The sequence below is a fragment of the Haemaphysalis longicornis genome, unplaced genomic scaffold (genome assembly GCF_048455015.1).
Source record: "Haemaphysalis longicornis isolate Haplotype H1 unplaced genomic scaffold, Haemaphysalis longicornis Haplotype H1 scaffold_6, whole genome shotgun sequence".
NCBI classification, from domain to species: domain Eukaryota; kingdom Metazoa; phylum Arthropoda; class Arachnida; order Ixodida; family Ixodidae; genus Haemaphysalis; species Haemaphysalis longicornis.
Window position 1 is genome coordinate 14,420,450 of NW_027526407.1, and position 27,241 is coordinate 14,447,690.

Consider the following 27,241-nt stretch of genomic DNA (forward strand, 5'->3'; position numbering starts at 1 on the left):
GCCGGGTTTCAACTCAAACCATAATAAAACCACACAACACAGTAGTCACACCATTACAATGTTAAAATTGCCAGCTCACGGCTCGTTAGTGCTGGCGGATTAAAATCTCTTGAGATTCACCAAGGCTTCCAGGGCCCATAACCATTCAGGTTGTTCGGTCTGGGCTTTATATACATCTCTAACGAATGCGATGCTCTCAATAAAGAACTCTCTCACAGGGCGTGCTATGGGGTCCGCATGTCGTACAGCCCTCCGTGTCTGCCACACACTATGCAGGTTTAAAGCCATAAACATGTCATATGGCACCCCTTCAGCGTTGTCAGTCGGCAAGAATCGTATGCCGTAAGGTGTGACAGGTAGGGACTTTTTTAAAGTGCGCTGGAGAATGTCCCAGTGAAATACAGCATCTTCACCTTCTAAGAAAACGTGCTCCACCATCTCCGGGTTTCTACACACGCGACAGTTAATACCTGAAGGGACAAAAAAACCTTTTTCATCCAGCCAAGGCATCACAGTAAATTTGTTAGTGTGGAGCTGAAAAAAGAACGTTTTGCCGATGACCGTACCGGCATAGACTTGACTCTTTTCAATGCGTCTTTGCCGGACCGTGAACAGTACATTGACCGGTATATAGGCGTCGGCAGTGTAATATTGACCAAGTCTTTGTACAATTTATTACGTGTTGCAGTCGTCAAATAGTCAATTGAGAACCGTACTTTTAGAAAATTAAAAGCCCAGACCACCTCCCGCAGGAATCCTCGCACACTTGCTCCTCTTGTGTGATCCGCCGACACAACGAAGTCCGGCAAGGCATCTCTGGGGAAGGGGGGGGGGGGGGGCTACCACGAGACTATGCCACCTTTCTTTCTTTTGTCTTTATTGCATTTGAACAGACAGTCACATCGGTGACAGTTTAAAACCCGCCTACCGAACTTAGGTGGGCGAAAACTATCATAAACATCGAAAGTAGACAATTTCTCCAAAATGGTAACAACGTAAGCTCCGCGCACTGCATAATAATTACTTCCTTCAGCATACAAACATTCTGAGCAAAGTACTTGCTGACAGTCTTCGCGTGAGTATCAGAGTGGCGCACCGCCATATGACTCAGCCAGATGCATTATCAGATCATAGGGCACACCGTCATGTTCGTCGATAGGAATGAAACGGATTCCATGCGGTGTCACAGGTAAGTCTTTTTTCAGGGTTCGCTGAACGACGTCCCAAAACAAGACGGCATCCCAGCATTTTATAAAAACGTAGTCTATTGTTTCGGGTTTCTCGCACAAAATACAAACTCTTGTCCATGGTCCAAACAACCCTTTTTCAGCCATCCATGTTTTGACCGGAAGAGTTCCCGAATGAAGTTTAAAAAATAATATTTTCAACATGCTAGGACTGCCATCCTTCTGACGCGACACAGTACATCTTGCCCTGGCCCAATGTGGTAGATAGTTCTGTACAGCGGAACTGGGAAAAGGACATCTTTTAAATCTCCTGACAGAAGTTTTTTGGAAACACTTGAAAGGTATTCAAGAGAAAACCTTACACACGGCAACCTCAAAAATTCGACGGTTTCCTTCAGGGAACCTTTCAACGGATAACGTTCATCAACACTAGAAACAACAAGCTTCGGGAGTGAACCCACCATAACACTTTGCAAAAATGTGCGTTGAACAAGATCACTCGCATCTCGAAGAAACATAAATCGGCTGACAAGTTGTCGCAACAACAAATGCGATAATCCCACCCCTCCCGCTCTCACCCTACGAAAGAGATTCGTACGGCTAGTTCTTTCCCATTGGGAACCCCAAATGAATACAGCATAAATAAGGTGCAGTTTCTGCACATTTACTTGCGAACAGTGTATTACTTGCCTCACATACCATAGCTTGGCCAGGAACAACATGTTGCAGACGGTGGCACGAGCGAACAACGATAGATTCCGGCCTCCCTACCTCGTTGCCTTTTGAAGCAATGTTACTGATTCTTCCTGCCAATGCTTGCTACTATCTTGGTAGCACTCGAGCAGTGCGCCAAGATAAGATATCTTTTCGGCAACTGAAATCACTGGATGCTTTAAAAAATACTTAGATTTGGTGGGCCATGCTCCGTGCCTCAGTCCCGAACATTTTTCCCAGTTTACAGCACTACAGGTTTGTGCGCAGAAATGTTTGTAATCTCCGCCCCTTTTTGCACGCTCCCTTCATCTGTAACAAACACTGCCACGTCGTCCGCATAAGTCAGCAACCGCACTTCACTTGTGTTCAAACTAAATCGCTTAACTCCGTTCTTTTGGATTATTTTTAAACAAAAGGGCTCTAAAAACATGCAAAAAAGGAGAGGAGACATCGGACAACCTTGCCTTACTGACGATAAATCAGAAACTCATTTGCTGGCCTTTTTGTTTATAAGTAACTGCGTGGTACATCCCTGGTAACCTATATGCACTTTATTGCACAGCACTTCCCCCCCATTTGCATGCTTCATAATACAGAATAACACTTCGTGACACACTCTGTCGAAGGCTTTTTCAAGGTCGATCTGCATCGTCGCAACGTGGCGGCATGACAAATCACAGAATTCCAAGACACTCCGAGCAACATGGACATTGATGACAATACTTCGTCCTCTAATGCCACGCGTCTGATGTGGCCCACCTATGGACGTGATGAAAGTTTGTAGCCTTTTCGCTAAAATTTTCATACGTATTTTATAGTCAACATTCGCAAACGTGATCGGGCGATAGCGCTACAGTTTAACCGGGTCATCACATTTGGGCAATAGAACCGTATATGCTCGGGAAAATGACACCGGGAAAATATCCTTCTCACATGCTTCTCTGAAAACTTTTAGCAAAATAATTGAAACTCTATCGTTCAACGCCTTGTAAAAGTGCGCATTTATACCATCCCGTCCTGGCGTCTTACCCCCCTGCCATTCGTCTATTCCTTTTTTTACTTCGTCGAGTGTAAGCGGCTGTTCTAACCCTTCTCTCACGTCATCATCTAACTGCGGTATCAATGGAAGAGAGAGAGATAGAAGAAACATTTATTAGAGCAGACGGTGGTGGTTGAGCCGGAACTAGGTGGGGTGGGTTCACCTCAGTCCAGGTAACCTTGGGCCTTGGCTGCAGCCCTGGCACGGGTGACCAGAAAGATCTGGTCAGCGTGACGGGAGCTGGTCAGCATGCCCTTCCACTGCTCTGGGGAAGGTCTGGGATTGGGGGTAAGCGATGGGGTGTTTTGACAGGCCCACACCATGTGGTAGGTAGTATTAAGAGAGGGGCAGAATTGGCAGGTGAGGGTGTATTGGGTAGGGGAGATAGCGTGGAGGATGGGTGCGTTGTAATATGTGTTTGTTTGTAATCGACGCCAGATGACTGCTTCCTCCTTGGTTAGTTGAGGGTGAGGTTGAGGCAAAGTGAGGCGAAGGTTGCGATAATGGTGCAGGATGTCGTGGTAGCGGGATGGAACAGCGGGAGGTGGAGGAGGCTGGACCACAGGTTCTTCTTTTTGAAATCTTTTCGCGGGGCACAATGACTAAACAGTTTCTCATAATGCTCCACATATGCTTTTTCTGTGGTGTTTCCTTCCCTGGTAAGTGTTCCGCGAAAAACCATTTCCGTAATTTCATTTTTTTGTGCATATTTTCTTTCGTCGCCTAACACCCTTTTAGTGGAAGTTTCCCAGCTAATAATATTTCCCCACGGGCACGCACTGTGGCTCCCTGATAGCGTACTTTATTTATTGCCTCTAGTTTGCTTTTTATAGCTGCTATATCTTCGCCAAATAAACCCGGAATTTCACACTTCTAGTACAAGTAACTGCTGTAGATTATTGCGCAGTTTTTCTTCAGCTGCTCTTTGTAGCAGTCTTAAGGTGGTCTACCTGGCTATTGCACACAACTTTACGTCCTGCTTTATTAATTCCCAATATTCTGCCCAGGAAGGATCCACTCCGTTTTCGTGCTCGAAGAAAAGTTTCTCTACGTTTTCTGGAAACCCGGAGTCGTTCAATATTCTACAATTGAATTTACAGAATTCCCAAGAAATCTTCGTACCCTCTTTTCTGCCGACTACCATGAAGGACACGAGACAATGATCACTGAAAGATATATCCTTTAAGCTGTAGTTCGAACACATTGACACCAGGTGCAGGCTCACGTATGCTCTGTCTAGGCGAGCGTGGCTAGCGCTTTGGAAATGCGTAAATCTTAAACAGTCTTCTTTTGACGCAATGTGAGCAACGTCTTCCATTTCATGGCCTTCTAACATTTCATAAAGGAATTCGGCGCTTCGATCCTTCTGTCTAAACCCGCCTATTCGGTCTTTTCTCGCACAAACGCAGTTAAAGTCTCCCAAAAGCATTACATGTTTTTCGCAATTTAGATACGTTCAATGTCCTTCTCTTCTTGTATTTCTCGTATTGTATTTCTCTTCTTGTATTTCTTGTAAACTCTTCTCGTTCTTGTATTTCGTTTGAAGCATAACTTGATACAGAGCACCCGAAATTCATCTCCGTCAAATTGAAAGTCACATATAACTAATCTACCAGACTCGCCGGAACGAACATTTTTAACCAACACGCCGCTTGCTGATCTTATAAGTATACAACACCCTCCCGATGTTCCAACAGCGTGACATACGCACGCGTAAAAGCTGTTACCGAATGTATTGACCATGCTGTCAGTCTTGTCCTCTGCCTCTATTTTGGTTTCTTGTACGCACAGAACGTCAAGTTCCTTCTCAATCATGAGGCGCTTCAATTGGCATGTATGTATGTATGTATGTATGTATGTATGTACGTATGTACGTACGTATGTATGTATGTATGTATGTATGTATGTATGTATGTATGTATGTATGTATGTATGTATGTATGTATGTATGTATGTATGTATGTATGTATGTATGTATGTATGTATGTATGTATGCATGCATGCATGTATGTATGTATGTATGTATGTATGTATGCATGCATGCATGTATGTATGTATGTATGTATGTATGTATGCATGCATGCATGCATGCATGCATGCATGTATGTATGTATGTATGTATGTATGTATGTATGTATGTATGTATGTATGTATGTATGCATGTAAGCATGTATCTGCATTACAGTTTTTCTGGAAGGTATGTTGCCCCCTGCTGACTGAATTCCTGGCTCATAAAAGCGGGTGGTATTGGGACGAAGCCCCTTAGGGGCTTGGGCTGTCGGCCTCTTCTGTCGTCGTCGTCGTCGTCATCGTTTCGTATAGTCACGGTACTAAAACACCGGGACACTTGTTTTCCAACACCTCGCGCTAGAACGTAACGTACTAAAAGAACACACCGGGACACTCGTTTTTCAACGCCTCGTGATAGAACGATTCGTGCTTTAAAGACCCTAGACTTTTACAGCAAAGCTGCATACCTATGCCACTAGCGGTTTCCTCTCCATGGCTTTCGTTTTATTTTTGCTTTTCTTTCTCCGCAACATGTTCCTCCATTCGGAGATATTCATATACTGACATGCAATTGTGACTAAACTTGCGTATACAGTGTATCGCTCTAACTGGTTTGACGCTGTTCGCGCGCACTCAGCGCTTCCATTGGTTAACTTTCGCCAAGCCATGCTTTCGGCATAAAACCGTAGTACATGTGATATTTGTAAATGAACAGAGTACTTTTCAAGCGTGTTTTTCTCGTTTCCGGCTTTGTTATTGCAAGAAGAGGTAGGTGTGATACTTGTACCAACAGCACGAAAGAGCGTGATCTGTTTTTATATTTTTAGTCATTTTCTTCTTTGTCTGTAAGTACCACTGCATGTTTATAAGCCGAATAACCCGTACCTTTCTTCGTGGTCAATACAGCGTTCAGAATGAAAGTTTTCCCTCTGCAGTGCGGCCTGATTTTTGCTAGGAACTTAAGCAAGCTGATTTCAGGGTGAGAAACTCGTGTAATGCATTAATACAACGACATTTGACACCCTGTTGTGCACAATCCGGCTATTACCAGCTCCAGGCATGCATAGGAGAGAACCGGTATGTGCAGCTGGCGTCGTGACGTTGATACAAAGGGACACCGTAAGTACAATGGGATTCCGTTTCAGTGTTCACCAGAAGGCCTATTATTAGACAAGCCTTAGACTCACCACAGTGGTCGTTTCCCATTTCAGCCTTCATGGTTCAGATAATCAGCGTGGCTGGTAAAAGTGAGGCACAGCCGGAGGCAATGACAAAAACAGAAAGAGGAACGGTGTCTTGAAGCCTTCGTAGCTTGAGGGTGTGTGAAGTGAAACTGAACATTGTCTGCAAGCGAGGACCGCCGCCTCGGGCGAGGAATAGCTGAGTCACGGTGCAAGTCGGCGTCGGTGGTATAGTGGTTAGCATAGCTGCCTTCCAAGCAGTTGACCCGGGTTCGATTCCCGGCCGACGCATGTTTTTTCTTTGCGTTTTTTAAGTACGACTTTGTTTTTGAAGCTCACAATGGCATCCTGGTGTTTGATAAACTGACAGTGAAGCCGCGGTTTCTTCCCGCACACCGAAATCCTCCAGCGGATACCGGCTGATCGAATCACACCACGTTTTCCACGTCACATCCGACACGCGGTCGTCTCGTTAAATTAGAAACAAAAAGCCATCTGCAATAGGGACCTGCTCGTAAAGGCAGCTTCCTACAGCAGCTGGATACGGCAAAAAACTGATGCCAGAGGCCATAGTAACGCTTGGCTCTCTATGGAGCTTCATCCATGCTGCGTCTATAGTAAACCACAGGTAGGCCCTTTTGAGTAAACCTCGCGGTCAACTGTTCAATAAGTTCTACAAGTGCTGCTACACGTGGCAAACAAACGTCCGAATTCTGTAGGGTTTAGGTATGGGACAGTTCGTAGAACAGGATTGTAAGTGTCCCAACAAAATAAAACACTTGAACAAAATTAAACACCGCCATTTTTCGGACAGCCATGATGGCGCGGTAACAACTAAGGGTGTGCCGTTGCGCAGATTCCTAACTGTTTTTTCGACTATTGTAGCAATCGTTATTTACGTCCATTATCTATAATCGCACATTTCTCGAAAGAGTCTTGCACAGAGCCCCAACCCTACCGATGAGCAGTGGGCGGAGCAGCTGACCAGTTCCGAGCTCTCGGACAAGCACCGAGTGGAGAAACGCACACTGACGGCCAGCCAGCTCCAAGGCATCTTTGAATAAGGACGTCTCTCATTGGGTACAGGCTCTAAGTACGTCCTCCTGCTCAGTACTACAATAATTGTTTCTCTCTCTCTCTCTCTATTTATTATTCAGAGTAAATATATCCAGAAGACGTTTTCGGGCAAAATTTAATACTGTGCAATGTGGAGTACCCACCACGCGGGCAGACTACTTACCGAGTCGCCATGGCACTGGCCTGTCACTAGTATGCACACCCGCAGCCATAAAGCAGCTTTTGCTTACCACATGCTCTATCGAAAGTGTTTAATGTCATCCCATCTAGCCGATATTCTGGCCATTCCTTATTAAGCTTGCGCGTGAAGCTTCCTTGCAACGCGTGCGGTGAGTTGTTCTGTAGTGAATGCAGTATGTAAGGCCCATCGGTTCTCTCCAACCCACGTTTGCAGTTTAACGGCCAATTTGATTGTGACCTTAATCCTGTCTATTCGCAAAGTTGGGAATTTATTTAGGTCAGGGAAGAATACCCTGAAGGAAACCCGCGCTCACTTCGGGTCCACAAACACGTACTTTTGAGAGAGGCGATACACAGCGACGTCAGTGTTAACGACACTATATGGCACCCTCCGCAACCGGTGTGAACCTAATGGCACTCCAACCTGCACGCAGTTTGCCGGAATACAGCCGGTCCGTAAATATCCTCAGTGTTCACAGCGCAGGAAGAAATGGATAATGGACACAAACAAAGGACAAAAAACATACGATGTCTGTCGCCTTTTCACTTTCTATTGTCTGTTTTCTTTTTTTTTTTTACGCTTTGAGCGTGATGGTTTACCAACTAGTCGCCACCCTCCCGCTTTGAGCCTTATACCCTCCCGGTCAAGTGGGTTGTGGTGGTCGAGGTACAGGGTGCTAACAAGCACAAGGTTGAGTTTGGGCTATTACCGCTGAGTGCACCCCATCTTTCCTCCGGTGCGACCAATCATTTCGTATCTTGTGCTCTCCATGTTGAAACGCCTGGTCTATTTTGCCACTGCGTCTTCACTAATATCCTGACTTCTGGGATCCAAGCCCTGTTCTGCCTCCTTGTAGGAACAAACATCCCCGGCTCCAGTCCGGCCGTTGAAGTTTCGGCAGCGCTCGTTCGGCGGCTGACCCTCTCGACCGGCTCGACGGCCACTGACCCAATTCTCCAGCTACCCTCTCTCCGTCCTTCTTACAGTGGATGGGCACGTCGAAGATACTCTGTACAAGAAGCGTCCCGGTGTACGGTCGAAACGTCGGCGTCGGTGGTATAGTGGTTAGCATAGCTGCCTTCCAAGCAGTTGACCCGGGTTCGATTCCCGGCCGACGCATTTCTTTTTTCTTTGTACATACTTTATCGTTCCTATTGAAAAGCGATAGGCAAACTCGAGAGTCCACATAAGCAATCTTTTGTGTGTCCGTATGTCACACTTTCTCTGCTTACGAAAATGGTATTATGAACCACCTTGGGCCTCCATACTTCTATCAGACTGCTTATATTGCCTTTGAAAAACATTCTCAGCAATCCATTCCCAGCAAAACAGAGTTTCAATGTTGTCGGTGTATAGCGATTCATATGGATACATGGGATCTCATGAAGATATTTAAAAGAGGTTCTTTGACGTCATAAGGGAATATCAAGCTTCTTATAGGGCGCAAAACGAATGTCTCCCAAGTAATGCAATTTTGAATGTTGCGATACCGACTATGAATGAGCTCGGCGTATAGCTTTTTGTTGTATGGATGGATCTAGCATTGTGCCCTAGCGCTTGGACATTTTGATGAAAGACGCGTTATTTTGCCCCTAAAATACTTTTACAACAACGCAGTATGGGCTGTGGCGTGCGGGGGGGGGGGGGGTGTATGAGGTCTAATGAATGCAGGTGTACGCCGCAGCACAGCGTGAACTACCGGACCACCTACAGTCGCACTCAATGCGGTAATAAAAAAAAACGTTTTCTAATCCAGTCCAACAACCCACTTGGATATAGTAGTCTAAGCGACTTTAAAAGGGCTTCGTATATATTAGGAGTACCTAGAGTGTTTTGCATGCACTAGATACCGCGGTGGCTGTTTTTATCATGGAGGCGAAAAACGCGAAAATTTGATGCCATTGCACACTTTGAAGGCCGACAACCAGCGGAGAAGCTGTTTGTGAGTTATTGGTTATCCACAAACTCCCTCTCCATCCGCACCGTCGGAGGAGCCTTTAGTAAGATTGTCACTAGGCTTAACTGTGTGACATACAATCCGGCAAAGCCATCTGGCAAACACTATAGGCCTACACGAATTTCCCTCAATCCGGCTTCACTTCTAAGCACAAATGCGTTGCTGGAAAGACATTTTAAGGGTGCTCGGAAGCTATTTTTTGTGGGAAACGTTGCGAATGCCTATGTAGTTTCGCGGTGACCAAATGGACTGGTGGATCAATGTAACATGGTAAGGTCACCAAAATGTGGAACAACGTATGCACTGGAAGCTGACCACAAACCCCAAGCTGCGCTTCGTCTCGAGGTCAAAATCGTCGCCGCCTATTTCGGCATCGTATAAAAAATGCGGCTGGCTACGCTTCGAGGGCGTTTTACTGCCGAAGTTGCTTTTAAGTATGCCGTACGCGCATGTCTAGATTATGTACATCCAATGTAACACGTCCCATTGAGGGTGATGGTTGTAGAAGAGCTACTCAAATCAACCACTCAACAACTCGCTCACGACGCTCGTTAATTATTCACCCATTAAATTAATCTAACTCGACAACGCTGCGATGTCTTAGCACTCGGGCGTGTGGCACTACATCGATTTTTGTCTCACTTATCACACAGGTAATTCAAATATTTGTTGACCTTTCGTTGTGCCTCCAGTGTAAAAGCAAGATAATTGTAAGCAAGCACTTCACACTATGTTTTGCCGCCTTGTGCACTTTTACGTTCTGCGCCTCGGAATTTCGGAACAGAAGTGCGGCAGCACGTGGGTGAAGCACATTATCGTCTCTGCTTTTCTCAGCTGCATTTCTGCAACGCACGAATAAAGCAGCCCATTGTCCTCCCTTTGCGAGTAGAAGGCGTCCTCGTATCGCACGCGGAATTTAAAGTGGCTACTACCTCGTGCTTCTACATACAAGTTGGCGGTCTCTGTTCCCGTTTTAGGGGTTGTATTTGTACACAGTTAGGAAGTTTTCTAACAATGCGCTAATTTGGTCGAAACATCGACTGACATTTCAGAACCCTCGATCACCCCAAACACTGAGTTTTATTTCGTCAAAGGCTGCGGAATGTTTATAACAACGCGCTAATTTAGTAAAACCTTCGACTGTCACTGTAGAACCATTGATCACCCGCAAAACATACTTCTCTTTCGTTAAAGTCACGGCGCAGTAGAAGGAATACAGCAAATAAACGCGGTGCTTGACAGCCTTTTTCATTTAAAGTGATTACGAAGGTGCGAATCGCCCCAACGTTAAAAGGTAAAGAAGAGAGGTGCCGTTTATTATGGAAGGTTCCGATAAAATGGCTCTTGTTGATAAAACCCGGTTCTCAACAAGCAAGATAGCTGCAGTAGCACCACAACCACACAAAAATGATCCGCTTAGGGGTGTTACCACAAGCCTTAAATGTTGTGCCGCGGTAAAGGAATGCAACGTATGTACTAGTATACGGATGTATTAGTCACAACTTTGCGCAGTTGACGACTTAGAAACATGTAGAGTTTGATTGCTATGCAGGCATGTGCTGTGGCACGCTTCTTATCCCGGGTGTAGCTCTGGTGCCGAAGCCCACTATTTTAGCCTGGTGGGGCAGTAACAGAACTGAGTTCACAAGGAGCCCAAGCCAAGTCGGTGGTAATTTTCGGGGTCCAGCTTACGGAGTACTAGGAAGCGTTAAGGTTAGGATCACTCGTTGTGTCACAACTTTCCTCGGTGCAACCTGCTACTTAAAGTTCTGTGCCTTCAAGGTTCCACCGCTTCATCTACTTTCGCCATCCCTTTTACTCAACTTCTCGGATCTCCCCCGTCTCCAGCCTCCGGCTTCCAAAATTAGTCGTGTTGCACCGCTGGGCCGCATGGGTTTCACCAGTGCTCGTTCCACTGGTGCTGACTGCGGACCTAATTCCCTAACTTCCTTCTTCCCAACTTTCCATCGCATGGACACGCCCGAAAGTATACAAGATGCGTCCCGCCAACAACACGGACCGTCGGCGTCGGTGGTATAGTGGTTAGCATAGCTGCCTTCCAAGCAGTTGACCCGGGTTCGATTCCCGGCCGACGCACATGTTTTCTTTTTCCCCTCAGCTCAGTCGAGCATGCCCGCGCTTTCCACGTTAGGAAGCAAAATTTAAAACTCGAACATTACCCGGTAGTCTACAACAAATTTTGCTGTACCCATAGGGTTGCAAACTCATGGGTACGGAATTCTGTCGCTGCAGTCGCGTTCCTTCGAGGGCGCCGCCATTGGACCGAGCGACATTCCTCGCCTACTTGACGTGGCTACCCCCATGGCTTCTTTTTGTATGTGAAGCCAAATGAACATTGATTCGTCCTCAATAAAAATTTAACCCTTTTATGAGCCTCTAAGTTTCTACCCCGTACATGAGTACCGGTAAGATGCAGCTGTCATACAGTTTCTTCTTCAGGGACAATCGTAGGCTGCCATGCATTATCTGTGAATGCCTGCCCAATGCACTCCACCCCATTCTTATCCTTCTAATTATCTCGTCCTCATGGGTAGAATCCGAGGTCACAACTTGGCCTAAGTAGATATATTCGGTCACCACTTTCGATACATCGCCACCTATCTCTAACCGCCTTGCTTTACCAAGGTTATTGATCATTACTTTAGTTTTCTGCATCTCTATTTTGAGGCCCATGGTTCTACTCTGTTTGTCCAGTGCGGAAAGCATGCTTTGCAATTCGTCCACCGACTTACTTAGCAAGCCAACGTCATCAGCAAAATAAATAAATAAATAAATAAATAAATAAATAAATAAATAAATAAATAAATAAATAAATAAATAAATAAATAAATAAATAAATTCTTTGGGGTCCTTCCATAATCCTAGAGTTCCATACCGTATAATTATTTCATTGGGCGCTGCTTACACTATCATGGAAGCATAGAAACCTCTGCGTCAGCTTATTTCCGGGTTTCTTTCCAACGCAGTAAAGGAGATTTCAAACAGAAACCAAAGCCGCCGCCAGGGACCAAGGACTCCTGGCTGATGGCCTAGGAGAAATGGGCGGGGTCTCCCATCCCTCGTACTCCCAACCCCTTACCGGGCAAAAGCGATGGCCGGTTTTGGGCGACTGCAACGTTTCTGTCTGAGACTGCGGAACTGTTAGCCGACTTCAGGATTACGCACATTACACGACGAACAGCCATATCGAAGCCTTCATTAGTGACACAGATAATCTGTGTTTCAACAAGGGCAAATCAGCAGGAGGCTTAAAATTTCTGCAAACAAACCATGAAGTAGGCCATTTCTCCCATTCTTCAGGGGACGGGGTCACTAAACCCGGAGGGTACGGTTCACTTGAACCCTAGATAATCCACCCCTAGTAACGTGGTAGCTATGTAAACACCGGAATGAAGATTGTCCCAGCGTTATGGCAGCACAACGCAAGTTCCCTCGGGATTGAATTCTCACGCAGTGTAACGTGATTTGCTGTTTGCAGAAAAACGTCATGGCTGACGGCGCACACAGCCACTCACAGGGACCAGAGTGAAAATGTGCTCTGTAGAGTTTTGTTTCAATCTCATTTTGGAATTTCATAGGGAAGGGGCCGGCGCGAACGCCTAGCCCCACTACCAAAAATTACATGCCCCATCTGCCCCGATTAGGGGAAGAGGCAAGCTTCAGCAGACCGCAGTGCAATGGACGACCTCCACTTGGGGGGGGGGGGGGGGGGGAGGAGAATTTATTATAAAACCACATATCAGCACGCAGCGACTAGTGGTAACAGCGCTGCCCGAAAGAAAAACAAAATCCAATCAGTTTCCTAATACTCCGGGCAGTCAACACTTTGCACGACAAATGTCTATGGTGGTAAAACAAGCTACTCAGAAATCAATCCATAAAAAGTTCACATGCATTCACAGAAAGAGTTCATAAACTCGTTGAAAGAAGTCAATACGGCACAATAGTGATGCTCAGGATGTTGTTCCTGGCCACTATGAAACGCGTGGACCAGCGTAACAGGAAGGCTTCTTCGCCTAGAACTGCCAACTCATTTTCCAAGTGACTCATAAGGATTGACCGCACACGCCACAACAATGGAAACATCGCCCGTTGCGGTCGGGCGCGAAGACACGCGGCTCCACGATTTCGCCACAATACAAAAGCCCCAGCACACATCAGGAAGTTCACCAACGTGTCATTTGAACGTGTGCTCATTCTAAGTGTAACACCAAACAACCTGCTTAGCAAAGTCCAAAACGTTACCGCTACACGACACTGAAACAAGGCATGTTCCAATGTTTCAGTGTGCCCGCAGTGCGGGCACCGTGAGGAACGCACGATGCCGAATCTCGCCAGACGGTCACACGTTGGAAGAACTTGCCATCCACGCAACCATCCGAAATCCCTAACATCAGAAGGAAGCTCCGTCGAAGTCAGCTGATGCCAACGGACACCGCGTGATCTTGCTGTCTGCTGATTATCTAATTGGTTTATTGCCAATTTTTCGCACAATTCGCTTGCTGTACTTTCTCTGAAATTTAGGCTTGGCAAGGTAGACTGGACGTTCCTCAGTGTTTTGACTACATAGGCATAAAATGGCGGTGACTGCTCAGCAGAGGGACCGGCAATGCGTTCGTCATAAAACATTGAGCGGTAAGTTCCCAGAAAGTACTGCAGAAGCGCCCTCCCTGGGTACTCAGTTGAGTCCACAAGGTCGAACACTGCGCGTACGGCCAGCACGCTACACATGGTTTGCAAGCAAGGCAGACTGAAACCACCCATTGACTTGGGCAGTCTCAACAGCGCACGCGACACTGTTTCCGTCTTGCCCGCCCAAAAGAACGACCCGAACTTCGTGGCGAGCTGACGGGTGAAATGGCGCGGCGGTTTCGCTACGTGTGCTACATAAAAAAGCGCCGCCGAGACCGACGACTTAATTATGTAGCTGCGCTCTGCGAGGGAAAGTCTGAACTTTGACGCAACCTCAAGACGCTGCTCCGCTGTCTCGAGGAGGCGCTTCCACGTACTACGCGCCACTTCACCCGAGGAATGAAAAACCACACCAAGTACTCGAACACCCGTAACCCATTCTACATCGCCCGCTAGGCTAGATGCAAATGTGCCGAAGCGCACCGCCATACTTTTGCCCCTGTTCAGTCGAGCTCCAGACAGCTCACCGTACTCGTAAAATAGCCGCATAAACGCTTGGTAGCTGTCCTCGTCCCGAATGAACAGGGACACATCGTCCGCATACGCAGACACCTTGACTTGGCTTATGCCAGGCAACGGGAAGCCGCGGATGGCAGTGTTTGCATCGATACGGCGGAGCAGCGGGTCTAGACAAATCACAAAGAGCAGAGGCGACAAGGGGCATCCCTGCCTTATCCCACGGGTGACGGAGAACGGACTACTTAATAGTCCGTTGACAAGGAGTCTAACCCTCACGTTCGAGTACAGCAGCTCAAGCAATGTTACAAAGTCGGCCGGAAAGCCGTATTGACGCAAAACGCCTGCCAGGTATCGATGTTCCACTCTGTCGAAGGCTTTCGCTTGATCTAGGGAGATGAAGCAGCCAGAGGTGCTAATCTTCGTCGCATAGCTGAATAAATCACGCGTCAATGCCAGGGACGCGAAAATCGTGCGACCTGGCACGCTGCACGTTTGCGCTTGGCTGATAATGTCGGGTAAAACGGCACTGGTGCGTCTAGCCAAAATGGATGCTACGATCTTGTAGTCCGTGTTGAGGAGTGTGATCGGTCGATACGCCTGGGGCTGCGTGGGATCCCCGCCTGGCTTCGCGATCAAGATAACGCGACCCTCACGGAACGATTCTGGCCTTACTCCATGGAGAAAAAAGCCGTTCACCATGGCGAGGAGCGCACCCTGAATGGCTGGGAAAAACTTCTTGTAAAACCCAGCAGGAATCCCGTCAGGCCCAGGCGCCGATGCACCATTCAATTTTTTAACACACTCGCCGAGCTCGTCAGCATCCACGGGAGCACACAGCGAATCAACAAGGTGATCTGGCACACACGGCAGCACCCCACAAAACGCACTAAGTTTTTCCTCAAAATCCTCTGCATCCCACGACGCGTTCTCGGTCGAGAAAAGGGTGGCAAAATGTCCCACGAAGACCTCTGCTATATCTTCAGCCCTCGTGCTAACCGACCCGTCAGCGAGTGTAACCTCTGGAACTGTCGCTAGCCCACCCTCGTCAAGGGAGCCCGCTCTAATATGGCGGAGTACAGAGGGGTCCGAGACGGGCCTGCCCAAGGTCTGCGCACGGCTCGCCGCTTGCGATGATTGCCGTAAGAGGGACTCGTAGCGTACCTTTAGCAGGTTAACGTAGTCCCGCATCGCGAAGGTTAAGGTTCCCCCTCTCTGTACGATGCGAAGCCTCCACAACGTGTCGTTAAGCGCGGCCGTGATGCGCGCCTTGCGCGCACGACCCTCCTTTACTAAAAGCACGCGCCAGTGGTCCTTCAACTCATCCCAAGGCAGAGAACCGAACTCGCACAGAGCGGTCAACGAAGCATTAAGGGCTGCTGAACTGTCCCTGTCGGTCAGCAGACGCTCGTCCATTCGCCACATCTGGTGGCGTGGCGCACAGTTGCCAAGGTTAAGCGTCGCTAACACGGGCCGGTGATCGGACACTCGACGAGCCCCAGTTGGGAAGGAGAGGACGGCACAGCATTCCAAGTAGCAGCTCAACTCGGGTGGGAAATAGAACTTATCTAGCCGACTGCCAGATTGTCCCCTTTCCCAAGTAGCTACAAACCTGTCGCCGTGGAGCTGCACCCACGCATCAGAAAGATGGAATTGACCGATCAGGTCCTTTAACTCCCGGGCACCGCTATAGGGTCGACCTTGCCCACGTCCCCGTACATCACGCTGAGGGTCGGTTACACAATTAAAATCACCCACCAAAAATGTTGGGTAAGGTTCGAGCAGGAATGCGTCGAGGGATGCGAAAAAAGAGGAAGAGTCAGAGTGCTGCGCGGGTGCGTACACTACAACAGCTCGGACGCGACGAGCAAGCAAGAAAAAATCAACTGCAAGCACGCGCCCTCCGATCCCATAGGTACAATGAGCCTTGCGGCGCAAGCTCTCGCGGAGAAATACAACGCCTACGCCCGAAGCCATCCTGTCCGACAAGGTGAAAAAAGCTTGCACACAAAAGCGCTCGCGAAAAGAAACAACGTCGCGTGGAGTACGAAAATTGCACTCCTGCAGAAAGAGAAGGTCAACGTGTTGCGCCCGAGCATAGTGCATCACCTCCCTCTGCTTGTCCAAGTCCCGAAAGCCCTGGACATTCAAAGTAAGAAAACGCACCAGCATAAGGTGATAAGTGCACAAACCACGTTAACCCTCCCATCCTCAAAACTCACTATCGTCGGACGGCACGTCGACTTCGACGCACAGTTTCTTGTTGTCGTCGGCATCATCGGTGTCTGCTGCCGACGACGGCAACGCCCGCTTGGACGCATCTAGGCGATCCGGTGGAGAGGGTCGGGGAGGAAGCAAGTCGTGCACCTGGTTGATCGGGTTGGCGAGGCGAGGGTCGGTAACAACGAGGGAGGGACCAGCAGGCTCGTCAGTGCCTCCAACACCACCTGAGTCTGCCGAAGAAGGCTGACTTTGCTTGGTGCACGCTTCGAGCCTCTCCAGGAGAGATGGGGAACTCTGCAGATCAGCGACCTGGCTGACAGGATTGACGAGATGGGAGTCCGTAACCTTGGGCGTCGGGGCAACACTGGTACTAGCCGTACTGTGACCGGCTACAGGCGACTTAGAGGCGAGACTAGAACGGCCAACCGCTGCCTTGCCGCTCGTGCCGGTTTTGCTTTGTTCCTTCCGGCGGCTGCGCGAGCCGTTCGAGGAACCGGGGAGAGCGATGCTTTTCTCCAGTGCACGCCCTGGCTCGTGCTGAGCATGCTCCGTGGGGTCACTGCTCTCGGAAGAGCTGAGGCTCGTGAAGAGGGAGGTATCGTCCGATGACGATGACGTGGCTTCTGCCGCAGGTGCAAGCTCTTCCTCCGAAGGCGACAGGCAGCTCTCCAATTCCATCTCTTGGCTGTCGGTAGGGGTGACGCCCAGATCCGCACCTTCGCTTGACTCCTCGGCAGGCTGGCCCAAGGAGGCCCGGGGCAGCTCGGGAAAGTCACTTGTACTTTCAAGAGCTTGCGGACCGGGGGGCGCGCGAGGCGTCTCAGAGGAATTGCTCGCAGCATCCGCATAGGAGCGGGGCCGCAGGCAGTCGGCGGTGGCATGGTTGCCCTTGCAGCGGCGACACTGGGCATTGCAGTTGACATCATCGTGGCCGTACTCCGAGCAGCGGCCGCACCAGGGGGTCTTGCAGGCGCTAACTTGGTGATCGGTCTGGCCGCAGCGGGCGCATACCCTCCGCACACCCCTGTATTCAAACTGGGCCTTGAACCCTCGAATCTTCATGAAGTTAGGGACGGCCTTCGCCATCTCCATCTTCACGAGTCGCATGCCGGTCTTGATATGCTTAAGGCTCCTCCACGCCGGCTGGCTGACGTTGAGGACCTTCCCATAGGGTCTCAGTGCTGCCGCAAGCTCCGTGTTACTCACAACGGGGTTCAGGCGGTACACTGTCATGTAGACGACCTGCGGGCCCATGCAGGCCACAGGACACGAAACTCCGTTCACGATGACGGCTCCTTTCTCGGTGAGCTTGCGAGCAGCGGCAGCCGTAGCCGCCACCGCGCAGAACTTGAAACCACCCTGATGCATCAGGGTGTCCAGGCCATAACGGCCTACGATTCCCTCCAGGGCATCCACCAGGTCATCCACGGTGACGTCCTTCGGGGCCGCGAAGTAGAAGACATGGGCCTTGGGCGGTGGCTGAACAGCCTCCCAAGACGCCATGATGACGTGTCCTTAGTTCCAAGACGGTGGCTCAGTGGTCAGTAGGTTGAGGCATCCAGGAGGAAGGGGCTACCCCAACGTAAAACGCAGGGCCGCCCCTCTGCAATCACGGCGAAACCAAGGGAACCGTTCACTGAGGCCCCACGACGTGGGTGCTGTCTTCTCAAGTCGACCCAGCAGAACGATGATCACGATTGCTGGAGCGCGCCCGTCACGTCAATGCGCTTGCGGAGAGACCTCGGCCGCCGGCCGACGATGTTGCTGAAAACCTATCGGGACCACCGGTCAGCCCGACACCAGGTAAGTATGCCAGGATAGCGCGCCTGAAAAAGAACCCCCTTGCCACGTGCAATCATACAGCGCCGGTGGCGGGAGGCGAAGAAAGTTAAAATGCAACTAAACTAAACATGAACTGGGGAAATAAACGCAAGCGAAAAAGGCCCTTTAGGGAGTCGCAAACAACTTTTAGTAGAAGTCTTGGAATGGCCCAGTCTTGTTTATGGCTGTTAGTGTCTTGGCAACGGTACTGGTCTGAGGCAACGGTACTGGTGGGCAGTGCCAAAAGCGCGTTGCTGTCATTCCGTTTGTGCACAATCAATGATAAAGATAAAAAAATGGCCGCGTATCTGCTCCTTTCGTTACAAATGTCGTCAAAAGACGATTGTTTTTGTAGACATTTGCCAAGGAAATGCCCCCTTCGCTTTCCCGCTTACCTCTCATGCTGTTCCTGTCCCGTCGCGCTCATCCCAAGGTAAACACACTAAAGGTTTGCTCAAGGCGATTTGAATTTACCGCGTTCCACTGCTACAGGCGGGGTTCCTGGATGCCAGCGCTGCAGTACGGCGGAGACGCGCGAGTATTGAGGCGGCCGACTTAAAGGTTCATAGAACCGCGTTGCCGTGCTCCACGTGCGTTCCAAGCAGAACGTGAAACCCAGCTAGCGGAACCTTTATTTGCTGTTGCCGCGTGATTTCTCATATGCCGCCAGGAGGTGGCGCGGGCAACAGCAGGCTGTACGCGTTGTTCTGCAGCAGATGTAGAATATCATTTACTATCGAAAAACTGAGCATCCAGGAATTTTTTTAATAAAGGAACACTGTAAATATCCCTTGTGTACTAATTTCCTGTCTTATATATGCGTAATATCTTGTTCTTGTTCAACAAAGTTGACAAGTATGAACATATAAACCGGGCTTAGACTTTTACATTTGGCTGAGAGTATATAAGACTATTGCGCAGTAAGTATTTTACTTTGGCCGGGTGGCTGAATCGAGTTACAGACAGACAGACGGACAGACAGACAGACAGACAGACAGGCCAAATTTCTGGGTTAAAGTAGCCCAAGAAAGGCTATCGTCCTTAATAAATGTTTATTATAGAGCAAAGGGGTGACGGAATTCTATAGCCCGACCCATTTTGGCGATACGAAGGGCAGAGCTTTCGGTTGTTGCGGTTACGTTTCCATTTCCACACAAGACTTTCTTTGGCCTTTCATATATGGAGGAGCCGACAATCTATCGTTTCCAATGGTGCATCGTCACGAAGCCTTCTAGTGCACATCTGAACATCCGGTTGAAGAGTGGAAAATTCACTCGGGGAGATTTCTAATGCTGGTGGGGTCCTGATCATCCCTCATTTGACGGAAAGCATCCCATTTAGTAATAGTAAGGGGGAGAGGTCGTAAGGGTCGATGGTGAAATGGGAGTGCAATACTAACAATGTAGTGAATACTTCCTAAATTACTCTGCGTGTTTACCAACGAGGCTAGGGGGAGACGGTTTGTCAAGGTGAGGTCTGGAGGGGTGTCTGCAGTGACGTTATCGCCTTGTCAAGTAGGAATGTCGGGATCGATAAGAGGTGAGGAGGTACAATTTTGAATCTGATACGATAAGTCGCAACCTTTAGAGTCGTGCTGATGTACCCCGAGACTGGGTGGGGGGCGTTGAAGTCCCCCACGATGAATAGGTGGTGTTTACCAGCCTTCGGGACAGCCATGCGGAACAAGGAGCCAAATGGGGGATGGTTCTGTTGTGGGCGGTTCTATATTTCGAGAAGACATAGCTTAGGAGGCGATGAGTTTTTTTGGAAGGATCTCAAAGAGATTGTACTGGATGTCGATTCCAGCAAATGTGGTGAACTCTGCTGGAAAATGGCGAATAACTAAAATGCCTGTATTAGGTTTTTCAAGTGAAGGAATATTATAAGCGTTATATCAAGCCAAATGGATTCTTTCGTGCGTTCCCTGGACCGCAGTAATGTCAGGTCTGGCCTGGCATGCGGGAATGTATTGCCGGAGCTGAGCCTGTTTATGGCAATAACCCCGGCTATTCCACTGCCAGACGACAAGTTCGTGCTAGTTAGGAGAAGGCCCTGTCATCTTCAGGAACTGAGGGTGCTGCGAATTGAGGATGATTGTTGTTAACTGCAGTGATTTCACTATTAATCTGCTGTACTTGAGTTTGGGATAGTTCAAACTCAGCATACTTTGACTATATTTTCAGCACAAGCGCACAAACCCTACACATATGCGAAAGAACTTACGCATTCTCCCGCTTCCCCGAAACATGCGCCCTACACACCACACTGCTGGCCGTTCACAACGCGCTAAAGCTCTACACAGGTCACTGAGCTCTAGGAAAAATGTACTCGAATGTCGATTCCGCTGCCTACCCGTCTGACCTCCTTTATTCCCTCGCAGCCGTTGCTTTGGACGGCCAAGTTGCTACGGCAGCCGCAATTTCTGCCACCTCTTCGAGGAGAGAAGACCGTCATCACGCCGGCAATGACCCACTCCCTTACACGCGCTAACGTGAATGACTCGAAAATCGCCATGCGCAACTTCAGTGCTGATAGAATCTCCCTTACTGCCTTTGCCATCCAACATGCCCAACCCCCAACGCATGCCACAACTATTCTCTGGTCACCCGCACTTGCTGGCCTTCCCGCAAATGAGGCAGACTATACTGGCGTCCCTGAAATTGCCTGCCGAGCTCTGGCCACTCGGCAGCCACAATCGTCGGGGCCACCTGCTTCCTCCTTCCCTTTCATGGCATTACATCCCACTACCGTCTCGAACAACTATCCTACTCCCCTGCCCATCACTCTACTTCGTGGCACCGTGAGGTCTTGTGGCACCATCTTCAGGCACGCACATTCCCCAACCCAGCCTTTAAGCCTTTAAGCACCTCATCCACCATTCCCTCTACTCTCCCTCCTGCCTCTTCTGCCCTGGAAGAGGTGATCTGAACCTCATAATGTAGAAATGTCCCACACGGCCCCCTCCTAAATCCCTTCAAATAACTATATTTGAGCAGTGGGAGGCTGCCGTGCGCAGCTCAACGCCTACTATCCAGTACAAAGTCTTGGAACGGGCGGAGAAGGCGGCAACGGCATACGATGTATAGGCTATTTCCACTTCTCTCGCACTGATTTTTGTCTAAATGACAGCAAAAATGTTCTGACCACCACCACTGTTCCTGATAAGTAACTATGCAAAATGTAGGTTCATAGGGTGATGAAACTATCAGTCGTAAGTTCACAACTGCCACCGCAGAGACGTCCGCTCTATAACTTATATTATCCTGAATCGTAACGCAATTCTACTATATCCTTTCGAGGGATTGGCCGCATTTCGCACCTTAAGTTGAGTGCTGAAAGTATTTCGGTCGCCGCAGTATAGGTGGGAAGTCAACACATAGAAACAGAAGCTGCGAGGCTTTATAATAAAAAAATGCTTGCGTCGGCCGGGAATCGAACCCGGGTCAACTGCTTGGAAGGCAGCTATGCTAACCACTATACCACCGACGCCGACGGAATGGAGCCCCTCCGCGTCGGTCCTTGTAGGGGATATATTGAGCGCAGAATCTTGTTTTTCGGTGGAGGCCGAGAACGGAGGAAAATAGGCCACTACCCCAAGCCCGGTTTCGGCGGCGCCAAAATCAAAACGCCACCTTACTCAAACTCACAACTGGCCTGCGAAGTAATACACGCCTCATTTTATACATAAGAAGAGGAAAACTATTCATGATCTCATATTTATCATCTAAAATAGAATTTTTAAAAGGTTCAGGGTGTAATTTTAAGAAATCCCACTTGTTCTTTTAGCGGCATCTGTAAGGGCGAGATGCTTAAATCTGCACTCGTCCAAATTTATAGGGAACATTGTCACCAAAAAATTAATTCGGGTATCGAAAGAGCAAGCATGTTTGGAAAAATCCGAAAATCACCCAATTTACTCCCAAATCCGGATTTGCCACATAAGGTTTCATTCGGCGAAACCGTGAAACTGTTATTAAGATATCTCTGCGGATTATATACATCGGGAAAACCAGTTCTATATTACATAGGGTGCACGCAAGGTAATTAAAAATTTGTGAGGCACAATGTTTCCGTTTTGCTCCCTTATGGGCGTAATTGAAAGAAACGACGCAGCCTTTGTGAGCCCCTACGGTATGCGATAAATGCACTCCAAAGATTTCAAATCTGTGTCTATCGGTTTCGGCTAAGCGTTGGGAAGTATGTCATTTTCAGTCTGTCAGTAATTCAGTCATCAGGCGCTCCTCTTTATAGAGATAGAATGCGCTCCCGCCTTTACGTCACATCCCAAGAAATGCCGTTGTCGGATAAAGCCTGAAACGAAAGACGATCTGCTAAAAGAGCTGGCCTGAGACAGCTGTGATCTGAGAAGGCTAGATATTGCCGCGAACCAAGGCCAAACAGACACGAACCTCGCTGTGGAGTTTCGCTAGAGAGGCTTCCACAGGAATGCACACTTAGTCATTTCGCACTGTCTCTCCCAAAAATACACTTCGCACTATGCAACATGTTGCCCCTCTTCTGATCTCTCCGAGCCTAACTATACCTTTGCCTACGTGGGGGATTTCTGGGAGCGGGAGTTTATTTTGTGGCGAGCTGCGCTAGTGATCTGCTTGCAAGTTGGTGGGTCGTATTGGCGAAGGCTGTGACCGTATTTCACATTCAGGATAGATGAGTAAGCCTAATGCTATAAATTTCCCCTAGAAATGCGGTGGATGATATGGCTGCTGTGTTCCTCTAATTGCACCAGTTTCAAACACGAATTAAGTTTCACCTTTATCACACATTTTGAAACAAGCTGAATCTGATTTACACGGCATCTTTGGACCAACGTCAAATTTTTGTGGGCTGCTTTTCTTACTTTCATGCCTCTGCAAATATGCGTGTTTTCGTGCGTTCTAACGCTGTCTGTGAGGGGTATTTAGAACTTTTCAAGTTAATTTTATACACCTTCTTACGTGTTCCCTCTTTTCTGCGCATGCTTCGAATGCTGAGAAATCCTGCATGGCTCCAATGATGTCGTTGCGGGTTTATTTCCGTCATTTCTCGCATTAGATTATTTGGTTTCATTTGCAGCCGTGGATAGATTTCAGAGAAAGAATGATGGGGGAAATACGCAACGAGACTAACGAAATTAGCACTGCTGAACGTTGGTATTGCTACTTCTGCTTATGGTGGGAAATAACGTGATGTCCTAATTCTAAATAAAAAAAATAAAATGAAGGTATAACCAGAATCATTACACTTGAGCGAACTTTGCGTCGCGTTACCAGTCCCGTATACACAGATATATATATATATATATATATATATATATATATATAAAGAAGACTGTATTTAGAGGTCCGATAATTTGTTAGAGCGTAGGCCGCGGCCTGTATACGATCAGCCTGACCTCTCTGTGCTTACCTTTCATTCATCGCAATTACCCTCTCTTTCTTCCGTGCGTCACGTACACGTATTACATAATGTAGAAGTCATTGCGCCGATTTCTGCTGACGAGAGCACCACTTTTACTGTAGACCTTATCAGCTGACTTCTTACCCGCTTATCAGGCCTTATTGTCACCTGCATTGCAGCTGTGCGTGTGGACTCCCGTCGTTCTTGTTTGCGGACATTATCTACTTTGTTTTCATGCCCATCCCCTTGAGTTCAGAAAAATATTTCAAATTTTTCAGCATAGCAAGCAGGCGATTGTTTTGTCAAATCGTTACGTGGCCGCTGGGTTGTTGCGGACGCAGCTGCCGTATTTTCGGTTTCTATCCCTCGCGTGTTCGTGAAAAAATAGCCATTTGGGGCCGTTGTTTCTTGGGTAACGAAGGACGTATTTTTAAGCTGCCTGCGGCAACACTGACAGTTGTGTCGCATAGCTGCCAGATCTATACCGCCCATTAACGGTAATAAACCACAATCATTTTGCACAGGTATTTCCGGATATCTTGCATTTGGAGTTGGTTGCTGACAGGTAGGCGGGCACTGCAGTATAGATCGAATGTTCACGGTACGGGGTGAAGTATGGTTGATTTATTATAGAAAGTGAAGGTATAAAAATAAACTTGCGTCGGCCGGGAATCGAACCCGGGTCAACTGCTTGGAAGGCAGCTATGCTAACCACTATACCACCGACGCCGGCGGAATGGCGCCGCCACCGTGATGCGTCTTCAAACGGATGTTTATAGCGGGGCATCGCTTTACGCGGAGGGTGAAACGAGATGAGAAAACGCGTCATTGAAGTAAAGCCGGGCTCCGTGACGCCAAAATCAAACCACAGCTCGCACGAATTGACAGTCAGCGTGTAAATCAATAGACACCCTATTTTGTCCTTAGAGGAAAGAAAATCATCGATGCGCGACTTTGTTTCCATTAAGCAAAATATCATTCAGGAAAAACATTGAGGAAAAAATAGTGGGCAGGCAATGGACGGCCGTGAAGAACATTTAGGAAAACTCCACCAAAGGAGATACGTGCACCCTTTGCCAACAATTGCAAAAGTAATAATAATAAATAAATAAATAAATAAATAAATGAATACGTGTTTTCTCATTTTCTTCTATGGCAATGTAAGTGCCGCTGCTGTTAAGCCTAGTCCCTCTAACTTTCCTTTCTCCTCACTACAGACCTCGCAATGGCAGTTTTCCATGCGTAATGCCGCATAAGTTGCTTACGAACACACGCCGTCTCATTTCCGGGTACAATGTTTTGATTAGGCTCTAATAAGATTAACCCAATGAAAATTGGAGCCCGATTTTGTAAAATACAACTGTACTACAAGGCTGCTACAGGCACGCAAAGCGAGGACATCAAATTTGGGCGGAACAGTATGCGCAGCGAGCGTCATGACGCAGACACAAAGGGACGCCGTATATACAATGGAATTCCCTGTCTGCGCGCACAGAAATGCCTATCAGTCTACAATTCGTAGGCTGATTGCCGTGGTGATCGCCGAACTCTACCCTCCGGGGTTAAAATAATAGAAAACGCTGGCAAGTGCAAGGCAGCCCAAGGGAATGACCAAAAGAAAAGCGGAAGGGAAGTTGGAGGCCTTCGTACATTAAAGGTGTGAAACATAACGGGACCATCCTTTCCCAAACGGAGACAGCCGCCTGCAGCGAGAGCCAGTCGAACCGCAGCTCCTGTCGGCGTCGGTGGTATAGTGGTTAGCATAGCTGCCTTCCAAGCAGTTGACCCGGGTTCGATTCCCGGCCGACGCATGTGTTTTTTTGTTTCATTGATTCTACATTTTGTTGGTCATTTTGTGATGATAAGGCTCCAGGGAGTGTTTTTGTTCAATACACTGGCGGTTAAATTATCGTTTCTTTTTGTATTTTAGAGCCGTCCAGCGAAAACCAGCCGATGAAAAGTTCTTCTGCAGCTTGTACGCAACATTCGAAGCGATGTCATCTGGCAATGCGAGGAACTGAAGATGATCACCGATAAGTGTCTGCCAGTAACGATGGCTTTTGACGACCACTGAGTACGCAGCAAACCGATGCCAGAGAAAATTTCGGCTCCGGGTGGAACAGCAATGGTCAATGCTTCCGTACCTTTACTTGTTCCCGTCTGCGTTTTTCAATAAATCATTCACACTTTACAGTAGGGTTGAGGATGCGGGCCAGTTGGTTGGACATAACCGTGACTGCCCCACCAAAAGGAAAGACTGGAAGATCTCAGAACACGGCTAAGGGGCTACTTGGGGCTTAGGGTTAAGCGGGGCAAGGTGTTGGAAAAATTTGGAAATGATGAATATTTTTTTTATTTCACTCGATACTATAAAACGTCAATGCAGGAACGTTATTCCGGGTACAAGGTACGTGCCACATAAATATGGACGTATTACGACTCTGAAAAAGTTTATTTAAAAAAGAAATAAACATGCACCAAATCACTCATTTTACCCAACCTGCGGGGCAGAACGAGACGCGACGGGGGGAAGAACGAGACAGTTTGAAAAAAATTCAGCCCTTCAATTCTTGCAGTAGAAGCACTTGAAATTCACTTCGTGGGTCCCCACGCAGTCGTCATGAACCCAGTCTTTGCACTCCACGCACCGAATCCAGACTGAACCCGGGCTGTGCTGTTTCAAAATGTCTTCTCATTCCAGGGTGTCTCTGGATTCCCTCATTGTTGGGTTCTTTAAAGGTCATACCAGGCTGGCGGGGTACCTATGGTCTTCCGGACACACCCTGCCATGGATAGCTGCGGCTCTAGCGTGGCCGGTTCAGTCAGCCACTCCTTGCGGATATTGCTTCTATCTGATTAGGGCACAACCATAACATGTGCTCTTGATTGATCGGCTCGTTGCATACCTCTCACATTGTTTGAAAGTGTTTATGCAGCCTTTGAACATGTATGCTTCGTCGGGGACGCGTAGTGCTTGCCTTTGCGTCAGCCGAACGGTGCTTTGCTGCTCCTTGGGTAATTTCTTGTGTGGAGGAGTAAATTTACGTCTGCTGCCTGCGTATTCTTTCAGTCGCAGTTTTGGCGCCATCACGGACTTCTGTGTTTGTCCACCGCTGGCAGGTGCCCAGAAAAACGCTCCGCGGCGAGCAGGTTTGCTCTTTTGTTATGTGTTATCTGCCAAACCTATGTTTCCCTGTACCCAGTGTGCCCTTATCGTGATTTTAAGGAGCTTAAGTTCTTTCAAAGCCGGTTTGAGAATAACTCCTTCTGTCAAAAGGGCGCAGA

The 27,241-nt window shown here is 48.2% G+C and overlaps 6 non-coding genes across 6 annotated transcripts; 4 read left to right on the top strand and 2 right to left on the bottom strand.

Moving 5' to 3' along the window:
* Nucleotides 1–6,350: 6,350 nt before the first annotated feature.
* Trnag-ucc (transfer RNA glycine (anticodon UCC)) lies at nucleotides 6,351–6,422 on the top strand. Its single transcript has one exon. It is a non-coding gene; the product is annotated as a tRNA-Gly (tRNA).
* Nucleotides 6,423–8,436: 2,014 nt separating this feature from the next.
* Trnag-ucc (transfer RNA glycine (anticodon UCC)) lies at nucleotides 8,437–8,508 on the top strand. Its single transcript has one exon. It is a non-coding gene; the product is annotated as a tRNA-Gly (tRNA).
* A 2,863-nt stretch (nucleotides 8,509–11,371) lies between these two features.
* Trnag-ucc (transfer RNA glycine (anticodon UCC)) lies at nucleotides 11,372–11,443 on the top strand. Its single transcript has one exon. It is a non-coding gene; the product is annotated as a tRNA-Gly (tRNA).
* A 10,533-nt stretch (nucleotides 11,444–21,976) lies between these two features.
* Nucleotides 21,977–22,048, bottom strand: Trnag-ucc (transfer RNA glycine (anticodon UCC)). The gene has a single exon. It is a non-coding gene; the product is annotated as a tRNA-Gly (tRNA).
* Nucleotides 22,049–24,613: 2,565 nt separating this feature from the next.
* Trnag-ucc (transfer RNA glycine (anticodon UCC)) lies at nucleotides 24,614–24,685 on the bottom strand. The gene has a single exon. It is a non-coding gene; the product is annotated as a tRNA-Gly (tRNA).
* A 1,010-nt stretch (nucleotides 24,686–25,695) lies between these two features.
* On the top strand, nucleotides 25,696–25,767 carry Trnag-ucc (transfer RNA glycine (anticodon UCC)). The gene has a single exon. It is a non-coding gene; the product is annotated as a tRNA-Gly (tRNA).
* Nucleotides 25,768–27,241: the final 1,474 nt, after the last annotated feature.